A 14,350-nucleotide genomic window follows, 5' to 3' on the forward strand; every position below is an offset into this window, starting at 1 on the left:
GGGGGGGGGGGGTGGGGGGCGGCAACTGGAAGAGTCTCGCTGGAGAGAAAAACAAACCATTTCAAAATTCAGGCCCTCAAAAATCCAGCCTCAGTCAAACGCGCTTTTACTTGACTTTCATATCCTTCACTGGTTTATATTATTTTCATAAAACTTCTACAGCCAAAATAACTTCAATAAAGTATATTACCTGGTTATATAAAATTCAATAACTAAATAAATAATACTAAGTTAAAAATACAGGAATATTAACCAAGCACGTCTCTCGCTATTTTAATATTTTTATATTTTTGGTTGTTCTTGTGATTTTTTCCCCTCCGAATTTGGGAATCTCATCGCCTCTCCCGGCTTCTAGCTGCCAGAACCACTTTCCCTCTGACTGCATAATACTGGGATCAGCTTGGAACACCGTGGAAATCCTGACATGCATTCCAGGGTTATTCCACTCTGGGAATATTACGGTTTCATCCCCAACCAGCCAATAATGTAAAATCCCGACTTCCACAAAACCTCATTTATAGGGTCGAGGCCCATTCCTGGAAATGGAGACGGAGACGTTAAGATGTCGAAACAACTGCCGCGGCCTGTAAAAACTAAAGAAGGTAATCTGCAGGAACAGGCTTGTGGCCCCGTCCCAGTGTTCCGTGCGGGGCCCTTCCTCCTGCAGAATGACCCGGAAGCATTCAGCATGACCGCTGTGCGTGGCCAGGTCTTGATGACATCGACAATGGTCACAAGGGTCACCGGAAGCATGCCTGTAGGACACACTCACTGCATTTATCCTCTAAATCCAGACAGTCGCAAACGCATTGTGCAGGTCAATTATGAAGGTGCTTCTTTGCTGGGTTTCGAAAAGAGGGAGACGTTGTGTGAAGTGAGGAGGCAGACGGGGAGTGCGTCACTGAACAGCGTCAGGCTGACACACCCCTGGCTGGGCCACGCTCAGATGCCACCCTGTCCTGTGGCCCCACTCAGACACACCCCACCCTAGGGCCCTCTCAGATGCATCCCTCCTTGGGCCACGCTCAGACACTCCCTGCTCTGTGGTCCTGCTCAGACGCACCCCACCTTGGGGACCTCTAAGACACATCCCGCCTTGGGGCCCCGCTCAGACACACCCTGCCCTGGGGCCCCGCTCAGACACACACACCGTCCTACGGCTCCACTCAGTCACACTCCATACTGGGGTTGCTCAGGACATAACCCACCTTAGGGTCCAGCTCAGACGCATCTTGCCCTGGGATCCCACTCACAGCGGCTCTGGGTCAATATAGAGAATGCTGACCGCATGTTAAATACCCACATAAGCTTCCGTCCACCCCAGGGGGCCTGATGCCCCACTAGCCCAGGCGCCATGTGTGCGAGTGGTGCACTCGTCTCCACGGCGTCATGGGCCGTCCAGCGCCTGTCTCCATTTTATAGTTTTTCCATTTGGCACTGAGTCTGGCCCAGAGCTGGAAGGAAGAACCGACACATATACGGACCCGAAAAATTACACATACATACATCCATCCGTGTTTGCAAGCCATCCAAACCACAGTGGTTTGGCTGCATTAATTGCCGTTAAAATGGTGTTTTCTCTGAAATTACCATACAAATAAAATGTTGAAAATGAGGTAAATACAGATCCTATTTCCACGGGCTTCGGTAAGATCCTCGTTAAGACGGGGAGGTCTCTCGCTGGCTCCGCCCCCTCGTCATGGGGCCTGCCTGCTGCGCTCGGGTGCCCGCGTCCTTGTGCTCACTCTGCCAGCCGCTATATATTAAAAGTAAAAAAAAAATTCCAAAGTGCCTGGCAGTGGCTCCGGCAGCACTTCAATCCCAAGCCGGGATCGCCGAGCACTCTAATTAGACGACCGCAGTGGAGACAGCGGTGGGAGACGGCTACCGGAGGCCGTGTGGGAGCTCGCCTGCTCCCTCTACCACGAGCCGCGGCCTGATGGGCGGCCTGGCATGCGCATAGCAGGCGGTGGAGAGGGGGCAGGTCCTGGAGGAAGTGGGGATTCGCACCGTGATGTGGTTGGGGGGCATGGGGGGGGTCGAGGGAGGAAAAGAGAGTCGCGGTAATTACCATGACTCTGCTATAAGCAGAACAGTAACCTCATGGTAATGGCAAGGTTATCACTGCCATAACCCTATCTGTAGAGATGTCCCAGCAGAACGCTCTTACTCCTAAACGACAGGGTGTGGTGGCATTTCCCATAAACGGAGAGTCATCCCCGATATTTATTCCCCCCGCTGTCCCCTTGGTACCTCCCCACGAATGAGAAGGGGGCAGGCATCCCCTCAGTGGACACATCGGAGGGGCCTCCCTCGTCTGACTTGCAGGATAATCCGCAGCATGGACTCCCCCCGTGATCCGGCCTCAGCTCCCCTAAGCTGCCAGGAAAGGACGACATGCTCAAAAGGGACAGATAATATCAGCAGGGAGGAGGCTCGCCTACCTGGCCGGGCCCGTAAAGCCCCAGTGGTCCCTGACATCACAAACCGCCCGGCACGGGCAGTTTAACCGCTTGAAGTGTGTGCCAGAGGCAGGTCCCAGCAAGGGAGGTGAAGGAGAGGCTGGTATAAGGAGGTCATGGGAGAAATCGGTGGGCCTTGGGCACCTGAAGGGGGCGCTGGCGAGCAGAACCCCCGGCAGCAGTTTCCCGGCAGAAGGACGGGGGGTTGGGGGGGGTTGTGTAATTAGAGGGACAAAGGCAGCTCTGTGCAGGGGTACGGCCCCAGGAGCCAGACGGTCTGGGGCTGCAGCAGGACTCCTGCTGTGAATGCGCATTGTCTGCGGGGGGGCGGCCCCGGGCTCAGCATTCTTCCACATGCTCACCTTGTCCCCCCACCATCGCACTCTGCACTCCCACCCCCCCCCACCCCCCCAAAGGCATTTTTTAACCCCGAGACAGAAAGACAGGTGAGCTCTGCTAACAATGGCTCAGGAAAGCTTGGCGCCGTTTCATCCTGGGGGGTGGGTGGGGGGCAGCGAGTCGCATGCATCTGAGGGTGTTTCGCTCTCAACTTCAAATTCGTTGGAAATACAGCATTAAACTGCAGCAGCATCAGCTTTCCCCTGGCCTCTCCGAATTCCCTTCACCTGCCCCAGCTATAGCCCGGGGGCTGTTGCCCTGGTTACGCTCTCTGTCCCTCCTTGCGGACTGTTTACCCCAAACAGGCTCCGCGCTCAGCCTTTCCCACTCCTCAGGAATGTGGCCCAAGCATCTCCTGGGAGCTGAGCTCAATTCAGCTGCAAAACGGCGTCTCCGGATTTCACAGTGACCCCCCCCGAATCGGGCACGGAACGGGGACCTCCCCTGGGGGCTAGGCAGCGTGCTTTAGCATCCGAATGGTGGGGGGGGGGGGACATTGTTCCCAAGGAGAGCGGCCAGTCTGATGGTCCATTGGTAAGCTAATGGGGGTGTTATAAATGGGTCCCTTCTCAGGACAGAGCCAGGGGGGCAGAGCAGTAAGCAGTTATAACAGCCAGTGACTAATGGGTCGTTTTGGGTGCTAATGAGACCCCACTGTTCTGCTTTAAGTGGAAAACAAACATCACAACCCCAGCACACTGGAAGCCGTACCTGAAGTAAACAGGTATGAAATCTGACTCTTTCTGAAAACACTGGTTCTCACCATTATAACGCCATTTTCCATGATAATTGCTTTCCTGGTATTTTCTTGATGGTTTTACACAACAAAATATTCTAAGCTATTATTATTAAAATGACAATATCAAGTTAATAGAAGACGTAATATATACCTATTGACAGCAAAACATTTTGTTAATTTTAGCTGAGATTAGCAACGGACAGCAATGCGTGTAAGAGATCAAGTGTCTTTTATAAAAATGAATTAAATCGAATTGAATTTTTCTCACCTATGACTCGTAATTAATGGTCGAGTTCATTTTCTTTGGTATACCCAAAGCAGAACAGGGTAATGAAACGCCTCAGTGTTCTTGGGTGCATGGCAGGCTGCGGACTGCAGGAGGCGCTAACACCGCTGGGAAACTGAAGGGTGCATCACACTGTGGGGTCTGATCCCCCCATAGCTGGATCTGCACAGCAGCAAGAAGAATCACTTATTGGGGGGGGGGGGGAGTCACAGAGTGCTGGACAAATGCTGATGAGCTGACGGGGGCACCTGTCAGCCTTCAGGTGACACCGCCATGCCGGGACTGTGACTGATTGATCAACGGCCACCACGAGTCGGGTCACTCCTATGAAAAATAAAGAGAGATCCAGAAAGCCATTAAACACACGAGCGATGTTATGGCTAAATTTCACATATACATTTCGCATAAATTTAACCAGAACCTACAAAAAAATGGGGTCTCTCTGCCCCCATCTACAGTAACACAAAATTAATAAAATGATCACCCTTAATATCTAATCTGTTAGCAGTGCACATGAATCTCCCCAGTAGTTCGGCATCAGAAACAGCCACAGAGTTTAATCAGCATCACACCAAATCCACTGGCGGGTTCAGACGGCTCCTGTAAAAGCGAGTGAAACTTCGCTTTTAAACACTTGTCCTTTCAATTTCAAACTTAGGTCATTTCGGTATAAAGCCTGGCTGCCTTCCGTCTCCATGCGGTGAAAGAGGAGTATTTTTAGTGTGGCGCTATCTCTCCCGTTGCTCCTAGCTACCAGCGTCGTGCTCAGAAGGCCGCTGAGCGCAATTAGATAGAAATCAGTTTCCATGGATTTGCCGCCATGCCTGTGCTCCGGAAAAAACGCCATTTGCCGTTTGTGTTTTTTTTTCTCCCCGGACCAAATGAATACTGGATTGTTTGCGCCCTTCCATCTTACGGGAACTTATTAGATGACGTTTAAAATGTATGCATATTTAAGAGTCAATTCGCCGTCCAAAACTGCTGTCCACTCCTAGCAAGGAACATAATTGTTAAATTGGAGGTACGCTTGAAATAGAACAGCAATGAAACCAATGCCCCCCCCCCGGTTAAAAATCACATTAATTACAATGTGGGGTTTTCCCAGCATTCTCCATACACTGAAATTTTTTGAAAACATTTGCAGCTATTTTTTGCCCACGCTATTTAAGGCAAATGAAAATATCAGCAGAATTAAGTGGAGAAAGTGAACATGATGCATTATGAATGGCTGTGTCACCTGTGACTCCATTTTTGCCAGATAAAAGACTTGATAAGATAATTAACATTGTTGTGCAGGTAATTAATGCAAATGGCCGCTGCCAGTGCTACGTGGGGGAATCAGGCACACTGGCCGATTTGGTTTTAACTGAACGAAGTTTACAAAATAGAGGACAGCTTGTTGAAAGAAAGAGAGGATATTTGATTACAAGTGACAACATCAGTGGGGGCTGATAATTCCTGGTAATTACAAGGCAAGCTGATCTCCTGGGGGGGGGGGGGGGGGTTACGAGCTAGTGGTGAGACACGCATGAACTGATAGCTGGCTGGGGATACCAGGGTGCCCCCCCCCACACACACACACACACACACACCGTCACAGGAAAACCGTGGTCTTGTGCCAGAACATGACAGCACCCATTCTCCACTAATAATCACTAACGTGTTCACCTTTCAGGCCAATACTTAGTTTAGGGGAGCCAATTAACACTGGGACCTGAAATTAAATTCGAAGAATGAGAGCGGCGACGCTGTCGCATCCTGACACGTGTGAAAACGCACCACGCGTCACTTTGTTCCCGATACAGCGCGGCCCCTCTGCAGCAGCCGCGTTTTCCCGTAACCTGGTCCGTCGGCGAGGTCCGGAGGGTGCGAGATAAGCATCCTGCCAAGATCTCTGGCAGCGGACCATGACGTCTTTACCAAACGGTCATTAGGCCTCGGGAGACTTTTAAAGATCCGATTTAGAAGTGCCAGTCTGAGTTGGATGGGCGGGGGGGGGGGATGTGGTGGTAGGCTTTGTGTCTGGGGAAAGGGGGGGGGTGTCATTAACACTGCTTCATCTAGATCTAAGCCCAGCCTATTCCTCCCAAAGCCACCTTCCTGTGGAAAAACCCACTGTCAGGCCTTAGCTCCATGACATAAACTGCGAGAAAGACGGGGAACAGAAGAGGGGTCACCAACACAGAGGGACCCCAGCATCACGAAAGCGACCTAAAAGCAGGTACAGAGGCCGAAAGGAGACACAAAAAACAGCAGGTCCGAATGGTCCATCCACAACCGAGCCGCTTCGGTTTTAATAACCATTTAACACGGATGAATGTTTTTTTCTCGTTAAAAAAAATATATTTCCGCTTAAATAACTGCTTATAATGCAAGCAAACGGTTCAGCATCATGAAGGACGTGTGACATGAATGGGCTCTTTAAGTGCGGAGGCCGCAGTCTGGGCTCACCTGCCAAGGTGCGGCGACTCGCTGATCAAACACACGAAGTGGGAGATCGCATGTCGGAGTCTGACCAACGCGGGAGCTGGGCGCTGAGCCTCCGCCAGGCCGCTGATCTACCGCAGTGGCTGTGTCACTGGCAGATTCTGTGGTTCTTAGGGATTTATACACACCGGAGCGTGAGTGAAGGGTGGCCGCCACAGGTGTACAGTCCGATGGCCAGTGTGCGCCCCCACACAGAGCCACACTGCGGGTTTTCATTCCTCACGACTGAAAAATTATATTCTTTTAAAACCTATAGATGAGGGGGAGGCAACACACATGACAAAATCACACGACAGTACATTTAAATTTATACTCCAATACTTTCCTTGGGTTCTTGCAGAAAATAGCACATCAGACGTAGAGCCACTTAGCTAAGAAAAACGGATTGTCTTTTACAATCTGGCGGGAGAAACGTGAAGCACTGTATCTGGAAACACCGAATCCCGCCCCCCTTCAAAGCAGACGTTAAAGCACAACTGTCCTACCAGGTTTCTTTATACTGAAGCTTTCTACTTCCTCTCTGAACAGTCACTGGATAGTGGGTAGGCCGTGGCTCAGTGTGATTGGGATCGGTGTCCATCTCCAGAAGGTTGTGGCTTTGCATCCCATACCCTAGCCATATCCCTGTCAGGTCTGTATGAACTCTGAGGCCAGGCTTTGCTGAATTATACATCACAGCAGCACATTAACTAATAAAGGGAATATTTACTGGAAGGGAAGCAACATTGCAAACGGTGCCCGAAAAGCATAGATCTGCTGTTTTTGTCTCACGCCAGCAGCCATTTTGGCACAGTTAGCGTTGCGAGAGGCTCACGGGCGCATAACGCTGGAGGCGGACGGCATCGTGATTCTTCGGCGCCCATTCGGGAGTATGACATAAGCGGCGTAATCAGCATTAGCAGCGCGCGCGCGTGCACAGCATTTACAGTAAGTTTTACGGTCTTCCCCGGTGCCACACCCAGGAGCTGCGGTGCGAGACCTATAATTAGGAAACAAGCCGATTAAACGAGACGGCACAAGGCGGCACGAGCAGCGGGTACCAACGTTTTCGTGGCGCGCGGCTTCCATGCTGCCACCAATATTCTGTTATTTACGCTAATGGAAGCGAGTGGCGTGGAATGCTGGGAAATCAAAACTTTAACAGTGTCACGTCCGACCACGAATCACGAGAAGTCCAAGGCCGCACGGCGCTAAATTACAACGGAAGGCTCTGGGTGGTTAAAAATAAATGAAGTAAACTAATTTTGGTACGGAGCCTTCCCCCCCCCCTTCTGGGGAGTAATAAACAAACCAAAAGCGGGGTGAAGAGAGCGAGAAGCGGACCACACAGAAATAGCGCAGAAACGTATCATTACGCCGGCTCCCAAGCGGCCATGGCGACGTGCAGATGTGAGGGAAGGCTGGCTGAAGCTAGCGAAAGAATCGCGCGTTTTTATCACCGCCACAGCTCGATTTTGCGAGGCTAATTAGAGCCCCAGCACAATCGCACCATCGTCCGGCTACTGTTTTAGCGTTAATCTGAGCCATATGTCCTCGCAATTCACTTCGGCATGAAAAACCTTCACTGGCTTGAGTGTGATTGAAAGCGACAGGAAAATATGAACTTCGTGTTTTGCTTTTTCGAAAATGACCAATTTTGTGCTGCCCAACGCTACTTCAAGGCGTTTCTAATATTTCAGCCCAATATTTAATTCTGTTTCCACAGGACACTGAGTAGCTTCTCGACAGCTGCGGGGTCAGGGGTACGATGCACACGCTCTCATCCTGGAGCAGACATCTTCCTGCGGTGTCAGTCACGTAGGCGACGAGGGGTCAGCAGCCGTTAATGGCTTGCATGTGTGGACGGGTCTTTCAGTAGAACCATTAAGGTAGCAGGCTGGCTGAATCGAGACTCGTATGGTCACTTAAATCAAAAGAAACACCAGTAAAATGCTTAGTTTATCGCACATTGCTGTCATAAACTCTCTGTCATTGGCTCATTATGAGTAATTATTATCTAATCAATTGCTCTACCTGGGAGGGCTCAGGGTAGATGCAATACTCAACAGCATGGCCAGGCATTGATGTGTACGTGAGGTCCCCGTTACATGTATGCGCCTGAATGCTGTATTTGCGCATGTAAGACACTGTCCTGCGCACTTAAATTCTGTCATGTAATGGGAGCCACACAAATTGAGCTCTGAGCCCATAACCTGGTCCTACCTGCTGCAGAGACTGACCTCTGTGAAGCCCAAAGAAGCTGTCATAAGACAACCAAAGTAATCGAAGACTTCCTCGTACATGAACCCCACTATGAACCATCCTGGGGGTCTGTGGTTCTGCATGTGCATTCTCACCGAGAGGAACTAAGAATTATGAAAAGAAAAAGGACTGAAGGAAAGAAATTATATGTCAATGACCTGGGGGATCAAGAAAAACAGAGACGTTAAAACGGGAGAAAATCAAAGCTATCACAACATTTCAAACTCATCAATTATGTCTTATCTGACGACCTGCGCCGGGTGTCGAGGTATGCGGGGCTGACAAGTTTAATTAAGGGTGTCGCAGGGCTCTACCTCTCTGCTGACCTGTCTGGAGCCAAACGGGGAACAGGCACCACTGAAGCCTGTGATCACTGACAGGTACAAAAGAGAAGAGCCCACACAAAGGCTCCCATGGCACAAGCCCACCTCCTCGCCGCTGTGAGAAGGCGCCTTCTGAAGGCAATAGGGCAGGCTTTGTGTTACCTGCTCTTCACAAGCCCTGGGTAGGGACATGGGGAGGGCTACGGGGGGGCACGACACACAATGGGCCCTGACCCACCTCCAGCACTCGAGCCCAGGGCAACCCGGTGACTTCGCCTACCTGGATGAGGGTGAATCTTGATTGGCTGCGGCCAACCTGTCGCCCCATGGAGGAACGCGACAGAGACAGAAAGTGAGATCATTATTACAATGGATTGCTGTCAAAGGCATGGGTAGGGAGCTGACACATGAGTGTTTGTGCATTTTAAAGGCAGACAAAGCCCACTCCAGAGAATTAGCTCAGCCTTTCTAAGTGTCCTGCTGCGAATCTGATGTATCTGTTGAGTCAAATTCGTATTAAAATTCCATTGTGAAAAATTCCCTTTCTGTGCATAATCCCCTTAGTCATTTTGACTGGGTTTAAACTTGGGATTTGTAACTTTGGATAAACTTTGGGGACTCACACAGAAATACCATTTAATTACACACTACGGTCTTTAATTATGCAGAGGCGCTTGCCAATCAGTAATGTGTGGTCCACATTTCACACTCCATCATTTATTGCCCAATTGCAGTTGGTTGTGAATGAATTTAAGTTCTACCATACATTCCTGGCAGTTTATTATATTTTTTTTCCTGATGAGTTAACAGAAAGTGCCAAAAATTAAAACCAGCTCTTGTCTGCATGAATGGTGTTCCGTGCTCCCCCGCCCCCACCCCAGGGACCTCGGTGACATTCTGCAGAGTGTTAGAATCATGGGGCCATGTCCGAGCCTACCTAGTGCTGAAGCCAGGTGTTAATCAGGCAGGTAAGCAGTCAGCCCTGCATTCGCCCCTCCCCCTGCACACCCCATGCTGCAGGTACCTGTCACCTCCCTGTGGGCCCTCAATCTGGCATCATGCCACCTGTCCAGCGTCATCTGAGTATTACCAGGCCCCCCTTGTTGAGGTCCCACTGGCTCACAGTGGCTGGTGACCATCCATCCCCCCCCCCCCGGCAAAGGGGGTGGGGGGCAGGCGGCTCGCAGCCGGAGAGGCCAGACCGCAGCCCAAAGCGAGTCATTGTGGCAGGACAGGCGTCTGCATGCAGGCCGGCTCTGGACAGCCAGGCTTGCAGGAGTAACTCACCCCGAGCCGCGGGGCTGGCAGCTTCTCACTAGGAGGAAAAGCGAGGCCCTTTCTGCTCTTTTTTCTTCCTTCGGTGTTTTCAACCCACTCTGTCATTTTTCATTTCCCCAGCCTACACATTCAAAAAACGAAAACCGTCTTAGACGGCTGCCTGCATGAGATTTTACGGCTCCTGTTTTTTTTTTTGTTGTTTTTTTTTTAGACCGTGTCCCTGTTCGATGTAGGAGTTTCTACAAACGTTTTCCGTAGCACTCTCTCCGCAGGAGATTAACCGTATGAAGAAAAAAATTCGGTAACGAGCGGCTTGCTGAACAGATGACACTCCCCACCAAAAGCCGCCACGAGGCCCGTCCCGGTCGTCAGCGGCACTCGTACGCAGACGCCCGTCGGCTCTCGGCCGTTCTCTGACTGGCAGCCAGGACGCTGGAGGGTTCCGTTCTTTTCCGATAGACGCCGTCGAGTGAGTGACAGCCGGGGGCTCGGATTGTTGGCCATGTTCACAGCTCCGGGTTTCTGAAGCGGTGGGTCGGCATGGACCAGAGACACAAAACAGAAAAGGTTCTGGTAAAAGCAAATGAAGGGTTCCAGCAACCCAAACTAAACTTTAACAGTGACATTTGTAAGCTATGCTTAATGTCCACTAAAAATACATCCACTAAAAATAAAAAATGGAAAAAATACTCAAGTTAAAATGCTGCTTATATTAAGTTACCTCGAACACAAATTTATATGGATTAACTAACCCCCTCCCCTCCCCCCCCCCGAGCCCAACAGTGATTCTTCAAAGAAAAGCAAACAAAGATCACATGCATCACAACTCCCTGAGAAAGCCTTTTGGCCCCAGGGGGTACTTACCTGCCTAAGAACCTCAGCCAGTTTGTAGGGAATGATCTCCTCCTCCAGGGGGCGATCTGCTCAACGTCGCCTAACCTGAGACGCCAGCAGGGCGCCGTGGAAACAACCAGGCCTGGCGTTCGGATGCCGTCCACCTCACCGTCATACCATCTTCACGGCACCACCTGACATCCCTGCCACATCCCAGGGATTGGGGGGGGGGGCACCATTCCAACAGCGATGGGAACAATTATCTTTCGCATCTCCAATCAGGGTCAGCGCCTATTAAAGTATAGCGTTGCAAAGAAATAATAATCAGGTACATATTAGAAAAGTAATTACCGGTATGCAAGAACCGTTCAGATGCTGGTAATGTGACCCTGTCCAGTAGTATCTGTTTTTACTGTCTCCGTTTCCTTCGCAAACAGAAAAAGCTGATGGCGTAGCTGGTGAGTGCCCTTATCCTTGGATCTGGGCAGGCCAAGCTGGGTCTTTTGATCATCCAGGCCATTTCCAAAATGATTTTGTCCCTAAGGAGAGTCTCTAGCTGCAGCCTCAGGATCAGTGTAATAGTTCGAGCTTCGCCAAGGCAAACACGCACCCTACGCACGCGACCCGTAAAACGCCGGTGCTCACCGGGCGACGGCCACAATGCAGGCCTTCATTTACGTTTGCTGGGCATTGAGGTAATAAGCAAATGCTCAGGATCGACACAGGAACTCAACACGCTACGCAGCCTTAAAATAGCAAACCTGCTAGCTCAACGGCCTGAACCGAGACGAACCAGTGAGTCACAAAACAAACAATTGCCTGCGTGGGACTGTTTAATGGGGAAAAAATACATTTAGAAAAATTATTTGAAGCCTTATACATAAAACTAATATACTCTGCCTTTTGAACATTCTATGTATAAACAAGTTAAAAATAAAAATAATGGACTGGCGGAAATGGCTTTCTCAGCTATTGCTTTGCACACACTCTCCCACAAGGGATGGACAGGTCTGCCAGCTAGAACAGGACGTTTACCTCTATGGGAGTCACATGACCAAACCTCTGGGCAGGTGTTGCAAACTCCCCAGGATCAGGAAACACAGGACATTAATAGGCAGGATTAATGCGAATCGGAGAGGTGCGTAAATGATCTCTTGTGCTCTTTAGCTTATGTAATTATTTTAAAACTCCAAGGTGTCCCCTGCCTCGTGCCCTATGCTTCCTGGGATAACCATGTACTAGATTAACTGTTTGCAGGATGACTGAATGGATCTATGAAGTGGAGAAGCACTGCAAGGATTATGAGGCTAGAAAGTTGCCTCTAATGTATATGTTTCAAACACATTTTAAAAAGAGATTAGTCAATGTGTCTTCTTACCTGGGGCTGAAATACCCCAGAATTAGCTCTGCCCACTGAACCCTTTCCCGGTCCAGGATGAGGAGGCCGGAACGGTCAGCGCGTTGGCACTCATGACGCGGTGCAAGCGGGGGTCACGAGGCGGAGGAGATGGGGGAGAGGGACGTGGAAACTCGCACGCACTGTTCCCAGTAGGTACTAATGACAGGCCGGATCGTGCCCAGATAAAGGCGATAGCATCGCGTTCCCAGCATGCAGCGCGGGGCCGTTCCTCTCGGCTCTCCTCCCGTCTAGCTGGACGTATCGTTTCTCAGTTCAGCAACTGGGCAGAGGCCCCGGGCAGCTTGGGGGGGGGGGGGGGGTTGGGGCTTTTACAACCATCCCTTGGGGTTTCCGGCCGTCGCAGCCCCAGCGCGGACAAGGATGACGTCAGCTGTCCCACGGCTGCAGAGAGGATGCATCACAGACAGGCCAAAGAGCACAGACTGCCTCCCCCATCCCCCCCAATCTGGTTCTTTTAACTGCTGTGCCAAGTCAGAAAGTACTGGAGAACACAGAGAAGAAGAAATCTGCAGCAAACCCTTAGTGACTTCGACACTAGCGACTCCCATCCAGAGTGGTGTCGATCTTTCTAATGAGCTCCATGTTGTTCGGCGGAGAATTAAAGCCATTGAAAAAGGAGAAGGTGGACCTGGCGAAACCATATTCCACGAGCATGCTTGTTAGAAGAACGGGCGTAGAAACATGGCGGCGGGAGAGCATTTCACCGTAAACACGCCGTTAAACAATTAAATACTCTGGATGCGATTTGGAAAAAAAGGGAAACTGAGAATTCCTAATCATTAACAGAATTCTTAACAGTCAATGAGGAACTAAATAAATGCACATGTAGGATTACAGCGAGAAGACCGGTAGTAATTTAAGACCATCTGACGTCTAGAGCCATTTTAATTAAGATGTTTTATGAGAAGTGGAATCTAATAAACAGGAAAAAATAGAAAAGGGGGCCATCTTAAAATAGCTCAGACAGCTACGCTATGCACACATTAACATTCCTGAAAGCCACAGCTCACAAGGTCCAGCTAGACTGAATCTCAAATCTTGCCCCTCTTTTAATAAGTTCACATGAGTCCCATATTTTTGGGTCAGTGACTTCAGACATGTTACATTTTTCTCAGGTTTTTAATTTTGCGTCAGCACTTCAGGGACAGCGCTGTCATAATGGAGTAACTGGTACCTCTGGTTCTGCTGGTCGGTCGGAGAAGAGTGCCTCCAGGCTCTGTAGGTGAGCACCTTCAGGCTGAAGATCCTCTACAAGGCTGCACGTGATCATATGTCAAGGCTCATTGTGTCTGTACTGTTTTTATGGTTTTAGTAGAAAACAAAATCCTATCAATGCCTCTTGGCAGGCTGAGGAAAAATCTACGCACTGCCTGCACATGAGGGCTGGAAACCACAGGGAAAGCCTTCCTCCCTCACTAGATGGCAGTACAGCCTTTACATAAGTCACTCGACGCTTGCCGCCGTACCAGCATGAAGCCAGTCTCAGCATAGGAGCCTCCGTCCGCTCCCTGCCTATCAGCCGAGTCCTGAAGTCACATATAACCACAATCCGTCAAAGTCGAACTAAGCGCCTTATTGTTTTGTTAACAAAAAACACTTTAATCAATTGTACTCTCCTTTAGGTTAATTAAAGAAAAGCTTATATGAGGCACATTGGACGAAAGAATCTTTAATTCATTCCTAATCACCTGGAGAGAACGGGTGTTTACCTACAGCTCCAAAGTGCTGTCGTGTTTGAAATAAACACTGGCAGCAAATAACAGGCCACTAAATTCATGGTGTTTATGGTGATGACTGAACCCTAAAACCTCTGTGCTTGTGTCTGAGGGCTTTTGAGGGGTTGGGCTGGGTGGGGGAGGGTGAACTTGGAGGAAATTGGCC

General features: G+C 50.0%; 1 long non-coding RNA gene across 2 annotated transcripts; it reads right to left on the minus strand.

Moving 5' to 3' along the window:
* Positions 1-1,864: 1,864 nt before the first annotated feature.
* LOC125718893 (uncharacterized) lies at positions 1,865-13,912 on the minus strand. 2 transcript variants are annotated; one of them, XR_007384972.1, is made up of 6 exons: positions 13,644-13,912; positions 11,080-11,340; positions 6,338-10,737; positions 4,135-4,210; positions 3,869-4,048; positions 1,865-2,379 (listed from the first exon to the last, which is right to left on the minus strand). It is a non-coding gene; the product is annotated as an uncharacterized LOC125718893 (long non-coding RNA). The 2 variants fall into 2 exon arrangements; XR_007384973.1 differs by lacking the exon at positions 13,644-13,912 and adding an exon at positions 11,401-11,477 and having other exon boundaries at positions 11,080-11,252.
* Positions 13,913-14,350: the final 438 nt, after the last annotated feature.

The sequence above is a fragment of the Brienomyrus brachyistius genome, chromosome 23, assembly GCF_023856365.1.
Source record: "Brienomyrus brachyistius isolate T26 chromosome 23, BBRACH_0.4, whole genome shotgun sequence".
Taxonomy (NCBI): Eukaryota; Metazoa; Chordata; class Actinopteri; order Osteoglossiformes; family Mormyridae; genus Brienomyrus; species Brienomyrus brachyistius.